Raw genomic sequence first — 13,194 nt, forward strand, 5'->3', positions numbered from 1 at the left:
CCATGCTTTAATATGGATTCCAACAGTCCTAATCCTGAGTTAGTTTTATAACAGGTCAAAATATTTAATGTGGGATTAACTGCTTTTACATTCCCTATTCTTCCCAAGTTATTCCTCTACCCAGCTGCCAGTGATTCATGTAAATAGCAAACATGGGCTGTTGCTACCCAGTTGAAGTCTTAGCCTTCTAGCCCTGATGTGTCCTAGATATAGGATTGTCCTTTGAATATTGCTTGGTCATAGGCTAGTGGACCGTGACACTCTCCAAAGCTCCATGGGTTTAATATGTGATACTATTAGGAGTATTAGCATTATGGATATTGTTGGCATGGTGATTTATTTAAAAGGTGGTGTCCTACCAGTTTGGAGGTGACTGGAGTGTAATAATTTGTAAATATCACAATTTTCCTTAGCCAATTGAGATCTTTCATTCTAGTCTTATGAAATTGAGACATCTACCTTGCAGAGTGTGATTCCTGTCACACCTGTTGCTCCAGCGTGAGACTGCCCTCCTCCACCCGTTCAGCACTTTTCTGGCTTTAATGCTAAAATGAATATACTTTTTCTTTTTTTTTTTTGGTCGGTGAACTCTGGGCTTGGGCGCTGTCCCTCAGCTCTTCAGCTGAAAGCGAGCGCTCTACCGCTTGAGCCACAGCACCACTTAACGGTTTTCTAGCGGTTTATTGAAGATAAGAGTCTCAGGGACTTTCCTGCCCGGGGCTGGCTTTGAACTGCAATCCTCAGATCTCAGCCTCCTGAGTAGCTAGGATTATAGGTGTGAGCCACTGGCACCCGGCCTAAATATACTTTTTCTTACTTCAACTGCGTCTTTTTTTTCCCTTCCCCAGTTGAAGTTAGCCTCCCTTTACTGGGCCAGTCCTATAGGTAGACTAGAGAGACAGTGACCTGAGCACTTGGGGGGTTTGTTCATTGTGACTAATTCCTTGACAGGGATAACCCAGAGCAGGATTTGAATTAATAGAACCAAAATTTCAGTGGAAAAGAGCAGCCTATTTTTTTTTCTCCATCTTCCCTAGAATTAGTTTCAACCAACAGTTCACAGTGCAATCTTGTATATTTAAGGTACTGGGTTACCTGATAGAAGTTTATCAGTGATAGGTTAATAGAATGAGGAGATAGGCTAAGTAAGAATAGCCACGCCTTTAACCTTAAAGGGACAGGCGAGTATTCACCAAAGATTATATATGAGCTTTCTAAGCATAAATTTCCTTACTGCCGTCCAGTACCTGGATAAGAGCTAAAATGGCAGCACAAGCCACCAGGATTCTAAGGAGGAATTCTTGCATGAGTGTGCTCTCAGGCCATTTAAAAAGCCAGAGCTAGCAAGAGGCTGAGATCTGAGGATCTTGACTTGAAACCAGCCCAGGCAGAGACTCTTACCAGCAAAAAGCCAGAAATGGAGGCATACTCAAGTGACAGAAAGCCAGCCTTGAGTGAAAAAAGGCAAGCTGGAGGGAGAAGGCCTGAGTTCAAGCCCCAGTACTGGCACATACCTACACAGAGTAGAGCTAGTACATTAGTGGTTAAGACAGTTTCTTTGAGGGGCTCCAAATAGCCCAAAGCCTAACAACTCTTGCCACTGCTGGACCTTTCTAATCAGGTGCAAAGTTCAGATAGCCCTTCAAAAGCACTTCCTAGTAGCAAATGTCATGAAAACAGGGTTCCTGCTTGGCTTGCTTGCTTCTGTGTCCCCAGACCAGTTGCCCTGCAGAACTTGTTTAATGAGTTATTTTTAAGTTATTTGTAAGCTTTAAGCCTACAACCCTATCCTACATCCTTACCCTATGGTGTCAAAGTCCTAGTTTGGCAATTTCATCTCCAGCCACAGTACTAAAGGGGATGTTAATACTTTTCTGAGCTTAAACAATATGTTGACTTTCTTTTTCTTTTTTTTTTTTAAATTTCTGCCACAAATACCAGGCAGACCCTTACTAAAGATTTTTCTCGAGAGTGGCGTGTGATCTGGGTCTGATGTCTGTCACTTCATTAATTGCCAGAGTTGATCTGGCTGGCTAGGTGGGTATGCCTGGCAAAGATGTGTGCTTAATCGAAGAGGACAATGGTCCCCGTAGAGGAAGTCCATTTTTTTTTCTTTTTTTTTTCCTAGTTAATCATGGGGCTTGAACTCTGGGCCTGGGCATTGTCCCTCAGCTCTTCAGTTCAAGACTAGCGTTCTACCACTTGAACCACAGCACCACTTCCAGTTTTCTGGTGGTTAATTGGACAAGAGTCTCACGGACTTTCCTGCCCAAACTGGCTTTGAACCGAGATCATCAGACCTCAGCCTCCTGAGTAGCTAGGATTACAGGCATGAGTCACCAGACCAGCTGGAAGTCCATTCTTCAGTCAAGGGTATAAGAGCAGCGAGTATAGTGGAAGGGAGTAATTTACTCCGTTAATTCAAGTCAAAATCAAGCTTCCAAAAGCCGCCTGTTGCTTCAACAGATAACATGTAAAAAGGCAGCTCATTACTTAATTCCAAAAGATTCAGAGAAATGACAACTAAAAGCAAATTAAGCTGATACAGCCTTGCCTTTTTGTAGCTCAATCACAAACCATAAAAATTTAAATGTATAAAGTATGAAAATTTTGATTTTGCATGATTCAGATGTACATATACATATGTACAATTCAGATACATATAGATATGCCATATTAATAAGAATATGTATACATGCATGCACATATACATAGGTACACAATATTGTTCTTATGTAGGATTTTTTTTCTTCCTTTGTACATCTTACAAAGGACAAATGACTGGACAGCTCACACTTGTAATCCTAGCTACTCAAGAGGCTGAGATCTGAGAACTGAAGTTCAAAGCCAGTCCAGGTAGGAGGTCTATGAGGCTCTTATCTCCAATTAACCACCAAAACCTTGGAAGTGAAGCTATGGCTTCAAGGTTGAACAAAAAAGCTCAGAGTTCAAGCCCCGGGACTGGGCAAGTAAGTTAATAAGAAGTAAATAAATAAATACAGAAAATTATGAATATATCCCACAGGGAAGAAGAATTTACTGAGCCAAAAAAAAATCATATCATTGGGAATAGGCAAGTGAGACAAACTGTAACAATCACTCTTAAAAACCAGGTCCTGTAATATTAACTGTAATAAATCCCACCCCATGCTTTGTGAGTTCTCAGGTTCTGTCTGCTAGTTGGAATAACTACAGGGAGGCCCAGTAATGGAGAGTGGTGGTCTAGTACCGTGTCTTACCTAGGAAGTGTGTGTGCAGTTGCAATGGTCAGTAGATAACTGCTTTTCTGGGTCCTTGGGCTTCAGCAAGTTACTTGCATTGTGTTGAAATCACAGCTTGTCTCAGCTTGGTCAGCTCCTCCACCACACGGCAGTCAGCAGATCTGTTGACCAACTTCAGTGGGCACTTGGCCACACTAAATCTAAACTGTGTTGACGTTATTCTGCATTTGCCTAACTCTTCTCATGTAACTATCATTCTGCTTTGTTGACATATTGAAGAGACCTTCAAGATAACCTCCAAAGAATGAATAAATTAGGAATCAAATAGGCAGGCACTATTTTGATTTTTTTTTTTTTTTTTTGGTAAAAACAAAACAAAACGTGAATGAGAAGGCCAAGTGAAGAGAAATTCCTTTCTTTGGGGCTGGCAAAGTGGCTCAGTGGTAGAGTGCTTGCCTAGCATGCATGAAGCCCTGGGTTCCATTCCTCAGTACCACATACACAGAAAAAAGCTGGAAGTGGCGCCTTGGCTCAAGCAGTAGAGTGCTAACCTTGAGCACAAAGAGACTTAGGGATGGTGTCTAGGCCCTGAGTGCAAGCCCTAGGGCTGGCAAAAAAAAAAATGCTCTCTTCCTCTTTCCCACGTGCCGCCATCCTCACACAACTCAAAGGTGTCATGGTCATTACCAACTAGTATGGAACTTGTGGGATTCACTATGTGTAACAGCTTATCTGCAAATGATTTTATGAGATGATATTAGTACAGGATTATATTGGCGGAGGAAGAAGTACACTGGAGGGAGATAGAGTTGAGTGGGCAATACATGAACACTTCTGGTCTCTGAGAAGAAACGTGTGGTCTCATTAGGAGCTAAATTTAGAGAGAGAATTCAGTAGAATCCACTCTTCAGAGGTTCTTCTGGGAGAGGGGATTTGTTTCCTCCCCAAACATGCTACTACCAGGCTCCTCCTGGGGGGAGTGTAGGATTCAGAAACAGGCAGGCTGTTAACATTTTACCATCACCATATTGCTGGCTTAGCACTTAGTCAAACAAATCCTCAATAAGTGTTTGTCCAATTTAAACAATCAGAGATCACCACTAATATCCCTGGACATAGACACAAGGCAGAGTGGGCAGGAGGAAGGGTCAAAGACACCTAATTCAAAAGTATTCATCTTAGAGGTTAATTACTTGTGAATGAATCGCTCAACTCCCCCTATTTAATCCCAAATCACCTATTTCAAGAAACCTATTCCTCTCCCTGATCCCAACCTCAGGGACCTTGGGGAGAATCACCCCAGTTGCTAGCCTTCCAGGTGCCCCCCTTCTCTTGGGAGGGGACAGTTGAGAATGTACTTAGACTATCTGTGGCATCAAATGATTAACTGATAGTTTCTCTATGATATCAGCCTGAGATAAGCTAGGATTTGTCCACCAAATTCCTTCCAGATTGAGAATTCTGTGCACCAACCATCATTCCAACACAGGCATGAAAAAGCTCTAGCTTAAATTTGTTATCTTGGGAGAAAATTTGAGTCACCATTTTATATTATAGTACTAGGAATGATTAATCATAAGATAATTTTAGCCTCTCTCTTTTAGGGAGAGTTGTTTCTTTCATGAACTGACATCATGTATGTAGGAGTCCTCAAGCTTCTTACCCATCATTTTCAGTAGCTCACCCTAAAACCGTCCATCCCTACAGTTCAGGAGGCAGGGTAGATCAGGGAAGATGAGGCATGGGAAATAGCAGCCAGGATTTCAGAGACACACTATATTGATGAGTAGCTGTATTAAAAACATATAAGTAGGGCTGGGAATGTGGCTTAGTGGTAGAGTGTTTGCCTAGCATGCATAAAGCCCTGCATTTGATTCCTCAGTGCCACATACACAGAAAAGGCCAGAAGTGGCGCTGTGGCTCAAGTGGAAGAATGCTAGCCTTGAACAAAAGAAGCTCAGACAGTGCCCAGGCCCTGGGTTCAAGCCCTAGGAGTGGCAGGAAAAAGAAAAAAAAGCATACATTATTTTCCTTCTTTACATTCTTTATAAGATGTCATATTAGTAAGAAAAGGAAAACCAGAAGCTTTCTTCCTGGAAACAACCAGGATTGCTTTCTTTCTTTCTTTTCTTTCTTTCTTTCTTTCTTTCTTTCTTTCTTTCTTTCTTTCTTTCTTTCTTTCTTTCTTTCTTTCTTTCTTTCTTTCTTTCTTTCTTTCTTTCTTTCTTTCTTTCTTTCTTTCTTTCTTTCTTTCTTTCTTTCTTTCTTCCTTCCCTCCTTCCTTCCTTTCTTCCTTTGCCAGTCCTGGGTCTTGAACTCTGGGCCTGGGCACTGTCCCTGAGCTTCTTCTTGCTCAAGGAGAGCACTGTACCACTTGAGCCACAACATCACTTCCGGTTTTCTGGTGGTTAATTGGAGATAAGGGTCTCACAGACTTTCTTTTTCTTTTTTTTTTTTTAACAAATTCTTTTTATTTTATTTTATTTTTTTTGGGGGGGGGGTCCAGTTGTGGGGCCTGAACTCTGGGCCTGGCCGCTGTCCCTCAGCTCTTCAGCTCAAGGCTAGCGCTCTACCACTTGAGCCACAACACCACTTCCAGCTTTTTTCTTTTTTGCTTATGTGGTGCTGAGGAATTGAACCCAGGGCCTCATGCATGCAAGGCAAGCGCTCTACCACTGAGCCACCTTCCCAGCCCCTCACAGACATTCTTGCATAGGCTGGCTTTGAGCTGCAATTCTCAGATCTCAGCCTCCTGAGTATCTAAGATTACAGGCATGAAACCATCTGTGCTCAGCTTGGGTATTTATTTTAATTTTTGGTCACTTTGGAGCTTGAACTCTGGGCCTGAGCACTGTCCCTTAGCTCTGCCACTTGAGCCGTAGCACCACCTCCGGTTTTCTGGTGGTTAATTGGAGATAAGAGTCTCATGGACTTTCTTGCCTGGGATGGCTTTGAACCGTGATCCTCAGATCTCAGCATCCTGAGTGGCTAGGATTACAGGTGTGAGCCACTCACACCTGCCTTGAGCAAGGTTATCTTAAAGAAAGACACTCATTCTAGAAAAAAACAAACACTTGGATAAATGACTCTTGTTGACACAAAATGAGTTTAAAATTCTTCTTTCTGCCAGATGCTGGTGGTGCATGCCTGCAATCCTTGCTACTTAAGGAGTCTGAGATCTAAGGATCATTATTTGAAGCCAGCCTGGGCAAAGAAAGTCATGAGATGCTTTAATTAACCACCAGAAAACCGCAAGTGGTGCTGTGGCTCAAGTGGTAGAGCGCTTGCATCCAGGCCCAGAGTTTAAGACCCACGACCAACCAAAAAAAAAAAAAAAAAAAAAAAAAGGTTATAGTCAGTCTGCGAAAACTGCAGTTCTTAAAAGTTCTGGCTGGGTTCTGATTTTTGCCACACAAACAACAGCCATAGGGCTGTTCATGACAAATCTTTCTCCAGAGTGACCACACAGCAGCAGTAGAAAGAAGAGCTCCTTCACCATGGCAGGAGGGAGTACCAAAGAATTTGTGGGGGATACCTTTAAATTTCCTACAATGGGCATTTGGACGCTAAGTCAATCAATAATAGTCCAGGTAAAAGTATGACCCTGGAAAGAAAATCTTTTATTTAAAGTTTCTGGTTTCCTTTGATTTTTAAAATTCCTTTAATCCCTTAATTCCTTTAATTAATGCTCCTCTAGTCTGTCAGAGAATAGGATTAAACATTTCCAGTTCAGGTCTAAGTATAGCTCAGTGGTAGATTGATTACCTAGCTTTGTGCAAGGTCCTGGATTTGACTCATGGAGCCACAAAAATAACAAGAAAACATACAAAAGCATTTATAGTGAGGTACTGCTGGTGGCTCATGCCCATAATTCTAGCTACTCAAAAGGCTAAAATCTGAGGATCTTGGCTCAAATAGGCACAGGCAGGAAAGTCTGTGAGACTCTTATCTCCTTGTAAGCACAAAAAGCAGAAAGTGGAGCTGTGTCTCAAGTAGTAGGGCACTAGCTTTGTGCAAATAAAAAAGCTTAATGCCAGGCCCCAGACCTGAAGTTCAAACCCTAGGACCAGCACAAAAAAGAAAAAATAAGCCAGGTGCTGATGGCCCACACCTGTAATCCTAGCTACTCAGGAGACTGAGAGATCTGAGGATCATGGTTCCAAGCAAGCCTGAGCAGGAAAGTCTGTGCAACTCTTATCTCCAATAATCCACTCAGAAAACTGGAAGTGGTACTGTGGCTCCAGTGATAGAGTGCTATCCTGGAGCTGAAGAGCTCAGGGCCAGCGCTCAGGCCCAGAGTTCAAGCCCCATGACTGGCAAATAATAATAATAATAAGGCATTTCCATTTGGGTCTCTGTGGAGAGATAGGTGATTTTGATTACTTTCTCCTCCTCTGTTTCCATCTTAAGCACAAAGAGGATGCTCTAACAGCCACTCAGCGGACCTGGCACAGGGAAAAAGAAAGATGTACTATCCATGGGTTTGGAAAACCTCTAAAGTGTGTATGTGTTAAGATGAATTCCTAGTCTCAACTCCTGTACATCTTCCAATGCCAGTTGCATATGAATTTGCACTCATATCAACCACTGTAACGCCAAACCCATGTGTTTCTATATGAGACATCTCCTTATGGAAGACTGCTGTAGAATTGATTGTAATCACATTTCACCTGGATTAAATCTATTTTGGGACGATAGATACACATGGTGTGATTGTATTCCTCTTTTTAGGCCTAGCTTTCTTCAGTCCTTAAAAAATGACTTTTGGTTCAACCCGTTTTTATTTTATTTATTTATTTTTTTTGGGGGGGGGGTCTGGTTGTAGGGACTGAACTCTGGGCCTGGGCGCTGTCTCTCAGCTCTTCAGCGCAAGGCTAGCACTCTACCACTTGAGCCACAGCGCCACTTCCGGCTTTTTTCTTTTTGCTTATGTGGTGCTGAGGAATCGAACCCAGGGCCTCAGGCATGCAAGGCAAGCACTCTACCACTGAGCCACCTTCCCAGCCCCTCAACCCGTTTTTAGTGCTTGAGTAAGAAAGGTAAGTCCTTAGCAGAAGGAATACAACCTACAGCTTTCTCTTCAGGAACCCAGGAGGTCTTATTAATATTTCTGTTTGCATTTCCAGAATCCAGAGTCATGGATACCTCCAATGAACAAGTTCATCATATAAGTTATTTCTAGGAGATTGCAAATATTTTCAAGGCCCCTATCCTTTTGCCTACACAACTGTTGGATCCAAGAAACACTTCTAGAGGCTATTCAGCAATATGAATAGTATAACTTCTTCTCCTTTTTCTTCCTCCTCCTCCTCCTCCTCCTCCTCCTCCTCCTCCTCCTCCTCCTCCTCCTCCTCCTCCTCCTCCTCCTCCTCCTCCTCTCTTCTTCTTCTTCTTCTTCTTCTTCTTCTTCTTCTTCTTCTTCTTCTTCTTCTTCTTCTTCTTCTTCCTCTTCTTCCTCCTCCTCCTCCTCCTCCTCCTCCTCCTCCTCCTCCTCCTCCTCCTCCTCCTCCTCCTCCTCCTCCTCCTCCTCCTCTTCTTCTTCTTCTTCTTCTTCTTCTTCTTCTTCTTCTTCTTCTTCTTCTTCTTCTTCTTCTTCTTCTTCCTCTTCTTCTTCCTCCTCCTCCTCCTCCTCCTCCTCCTCCTCCTCCTCCTCCTCCTCCTCCTCCTCCTCCTCCTCCTCCTCCTTCTTGCTTTTTCTTTTTTTTTTTTTTTTTGTCAGTCCTGGGGCTTGAACTCAGGGCACTGTCCTTGAGCTTTTTTTGCTCAAAGCTAGCACTCCACCACTTCTTTTTCTGTGATTTAATTGGAGATAAGAGTCTCACAAAATTTTCTGCCTGGGCTGGCTTTGTACCCTGATCCTCAGATCTCAGCCTCCTGTGTAACTAGGATTACAGGCATAAGCCACTGGCACCTGGGTTAGTATAATGTGTCAAGAAAAAGGGCTGATTGAAAATTCCAGAGCTGGTGATGGAGGCAAGAAAGAATGGAAGAATCTTGATTTAGTCCTTCCTTACACTATTTAACACTGAATTGGTCTTTGTCACCACACTGGCTCCCGCCTTCCCTCTTCTGTGGCATGTCCTTTCTCCATCCTTAAGGAGCTCTAAGATCTGGCTGAGTCACACAAGAGACTTTGAGTCTGGTACTTGTGAAGCCTGTACTCCCTCTCTAGTTCCCCTTCTCTGTCTGTCTGTCTGTCTGTCTGTCTGTCTGTCTCTCTTTCTCTTTCTCTCTCGGCTATTACTCTATCACTTAAGCCACAGCTTCAATTTGGCTTGTTGGGTGCTTAATTGGAGATAAGATTCTCACAGACTTTCCTGCCTGTCCTGGCTTCAAAGTATGATCCTCAGGACTCAGCCTGCTGAGTAGCTAGGATTACAGGAGTGAGCCACCAACATACCTACAAGCTCATCTTTCTTCTAGATATTTCAGAACAGTCCAGAAGTGCCAAGCACTGGAACTTTCTTTTCTCTCTGGATTTCACCCAGCTTGGCACTGTAGGTAGCAGGTTGTTTTTCTTTCATCTGTGGAGTTATGTAACTAACATCTTGAATGGTAGTAGTGAGCCAATTCAGAGATAACAGCAGAAGTGGAATAGAAAGACAATAATCAAAGAAATGGAGAAACAATGAGGAAGGAGAATAAGCAGGGAGAAGAAGAATAATGGAGGGAGAGAGAATGAATGAAACAAAGGGAGAGTGGAAACTGGGAGAGACTAGTATTTGCTCATGGGTCTTTGGTCTCTATCAGTAGGATCTGCTACCTGAGAAAGTTTTCTCAGGTTACCTGGGCATTAGGTCTTGTAAATGTGAGTGTGTATATCAGTGCTGGGACTTGAACTCAGGATCTGGGCACTGATCCATAGATTTCTTTTTTCCCTCAAGGCTGGCACTATTTGATTCACAGCTCCACTTCTCTTAGTTTTGTTTTTTGTTTTTATTTGTCGGTCATGGGGCTTGAACTCTGGGACTGGGCACTGTCCCTCAGCTCTTCAGCTCAAGGCTAGCTCTCTACCACTTGAGCCAGAGCACCACTTCCACTGAGGAAGGGCCTCATGCATGTGAGGCAAACACTCTACCACTGAGCCACCTTCCCAGCTCCACTTCTTTTTTTGTTAATTAGGGATAAAGAGTCTCACAGACTTTCCTGTATGAGCTGACTTTGAACCATGATCCTTAGGTCTCAGCCTCTGGAGTAGCTAGGATTACAGATGTGAGCCACTGTGCCCAACTATTCAGCCTTCTTTTACTCCTACCCAGGATGACTGGAGTAAGTGCCAAGAGCTGGTAGGCCTTACCCAGAGCCCACTGGTGTCCTTCTAGGGGCAGCTGGCTGGCAGGGGGCTACATTCAAGGTCTCTTGGTAGAAAACAAGCAGGCCTGGCATTGTCTATATCCACCCAGCTTCCCCCACATTTTCATATTGAGTCTACCTAAGGAACCTTCTCTCCTCCCTAGTCTTGGTTCAGTGGAAATTTCACTGACTTTTTGTGCTCAAAGATGTGGATGTTTGGGCTGGGAAGAGCTGAAGAGCTGAGGGACAGTGCCCAGGCCCAGAGTTCAGGCCCCACAATGGACAAAAAAAAAAAAAAGATGTGGAATGTTTGTGTCCTAGTACCAGAGCTGAAAGACACCCTAAAGTTTTATTTTGGCACTCTGGTTTAGACATGCAAATGAGAGGGGGTAGTGGTGGCTCTCACATTTAGTCCTTAGTAGTAGTGAGGCTGAGGTCTAAGGATCATAGTGGGAAGCCAGCCTGAGCAGACAAACCTGAGAGATTCTTTTTTTTTTTAATTTATTTTTATTACCAGAAGTGGCAATGTGGCTTAAGTGGTAGAGCACTATCCTTGAGCTGAAGAGTTCAGGGACAGTGCCCAGGCCCAGATTTCACCCCATGACCACAAACAAAATTCATTTTTATTTTTTATTTTTTTGCTAGTCCTAGGGCTAGAACTCAGGGCCTGGGCACTGTCCCTGAGCTTCTTTAGCTCAAGGCTAGCACTCTACCACTTGAGCCACAGCGCCACTTCTGGCTTTTTTTCTGTTTATGTAGTACTGAGGAATTGAACTAGGGCTTCATGTCTGCTAGGCAAGCTCTCTACCACTAACCCACATTCTCAGACCCAAGAGAGATTTTATTTATTTATTTATTTTGGTCGGTCGTGAGGCTTGAACTCTGGGCCTGGGCACTGTCCCTCAGCTCTTCAGCTCAAGGTGAGCGCTCTACCACTTGAGCCACAGCGCCACTTCCGGTTTTCTAGTGGTTTATGGGAAACAGGAGTCTCACGGTCTTTCCTGCCTGGGCTGGCTTTGAACGTAATCCTCAGATCTCAGCCACCTGAGTAGCTAGGATTACAGGCCTGAGCCACTAGTGCCAGGCCCAAGAGAGATTCTTGTCAGGAATTAACCAGCAAAAAGATGGAATGCTTTTTGTTGACACACACACATAAACACAAACACATACACATACACACACACACACACAGATGAGCAAATGAAACCACTTAAAAGTATTCACCTTTAACTTATCTTAAAGATAAGCTCAGAGTTTCCAAAGACTCCCTGAAGCTCCCGCCCACACCCTAAGAGATTCCGGTTAGGAACGTGAATTCCTACCCCCAAGACATTGTGTTCCTCATCTCAGGTTTAGGAACCTTTTTTTCCAACAAAAACTCAAAACTCTCCAGGGCAGAAGTTCACTGTCATTAAAGCCCTTACATTAATTCTTTCTTCCTCTTTCTTTCTGTCTTGTCTTGTCTTTCCTGTGCCGGTACAAGGGCTTAAATTTAAGGCCTGGACACTGTCCCCTTTGCTCTACCACTTGAACCACAGCTTCATTTTGGCTTTTTACAAGTTAACTGGAGGGCTGGGAAGGTGGCTCAGTGGTAGAGCGCTTGCCTTGCACACATGAGGCCCTGGGTTCCGTTCCTCAACACCACATAAGCAAAAAGATAAAAGCTGGAAGTGGCGCTGTGGCTCAAGTGGTAGCGCGCTAGCCTTGAGCTGAAGAGCTGAGGGACAGTGCCCAGGCCCAGAGTTCAGGCCCCACTACCGGACCCAAAAAAAAAAAAAACGAAAAACAAAACAAATTAACTGGAGATTCCCAAGAGTCTGGTGGATTTTCCTGCCTGGGCTAACTTCGAAATATGATCCTCAGATTAGTTAGGAGTACAGGTGTGATCCACTTGTATCCAGCTTGGACTAATTTTTATTCTCATTGATGGGGCAAATGTACCTTTGTATCTTCTTTCTGTCATTATCATTCTGCCTCCTGAAACTACAGACTGAGGTAGATCACTCACACAGTGAGCATTGAGAGATTTGAAAACAGGACATCTCCAGTGGAGTCATTTCTCTTTCAGGATAAATACCTTTGGTTACTTAGGCTCCAGCAGGATTCCTGGAACATTCATTAGCCCTTCCCCTTCTGGAGATCTGGATTGTCACTGGCCAGTACTAAAAGGCCAGTTCTCTAGGAGGACTCTGATTTGTATGTGAACTCACAATAGGATTGTTTCTTTCTTCTAGATATTGTTGTAAGGTGAATCAACTCAGAAGCCACGTTTTATCTATTTATTTTTATTTTTTGCCTATCGTGGGGCCTGAACTCTGGGCCTGGGCACTGTCTCTGAGCTCTTCAGCTCAAGGCTAGCACTCTACCACTTGAGCCACAGAGCCATGTCCAGACTTTTCTGATTATGTGGTGCTGAGGAAGAAAACCCAGGGCCTCATGCATGCATAGTAAGCACTCTACCACTAAGCCACCTTCCCCACCCAGAAGCCACATTTTGAAATATAGCATATTGGAGTCTTTATTATGCAGTTAGTAGGCTTCAGGCAGCTAGTTGTTACAAAGGCCTGCAGCCCCCAAATACACTTAACATAGCTAGGAAACATGCTAGGGAGGAAAGAAAGAGCCAAAATGTAAGGTATATTAAATAGGTAGGTTTCATTAGGTAGCCAGTGAAGAGATC

The sequence above is a fragment of the Dipodomys merriami genome, unplaced genomic scaffold (assembly GCF_024711535.1).
Source record: "Dipodomys merriami isolate MVZ:Mamm:240054 unplaced genomic scaffold, mDipMer1.0.p SCAF_24, whole genome shotgun sequence".
Taxonomy (NCBI): domain Eukaryota; kingdom Metazoa; phylum Chordata; class Mammalia; order Rodentia; family Heteromyidae; genus Dipodomys; species Dipodomys merriami.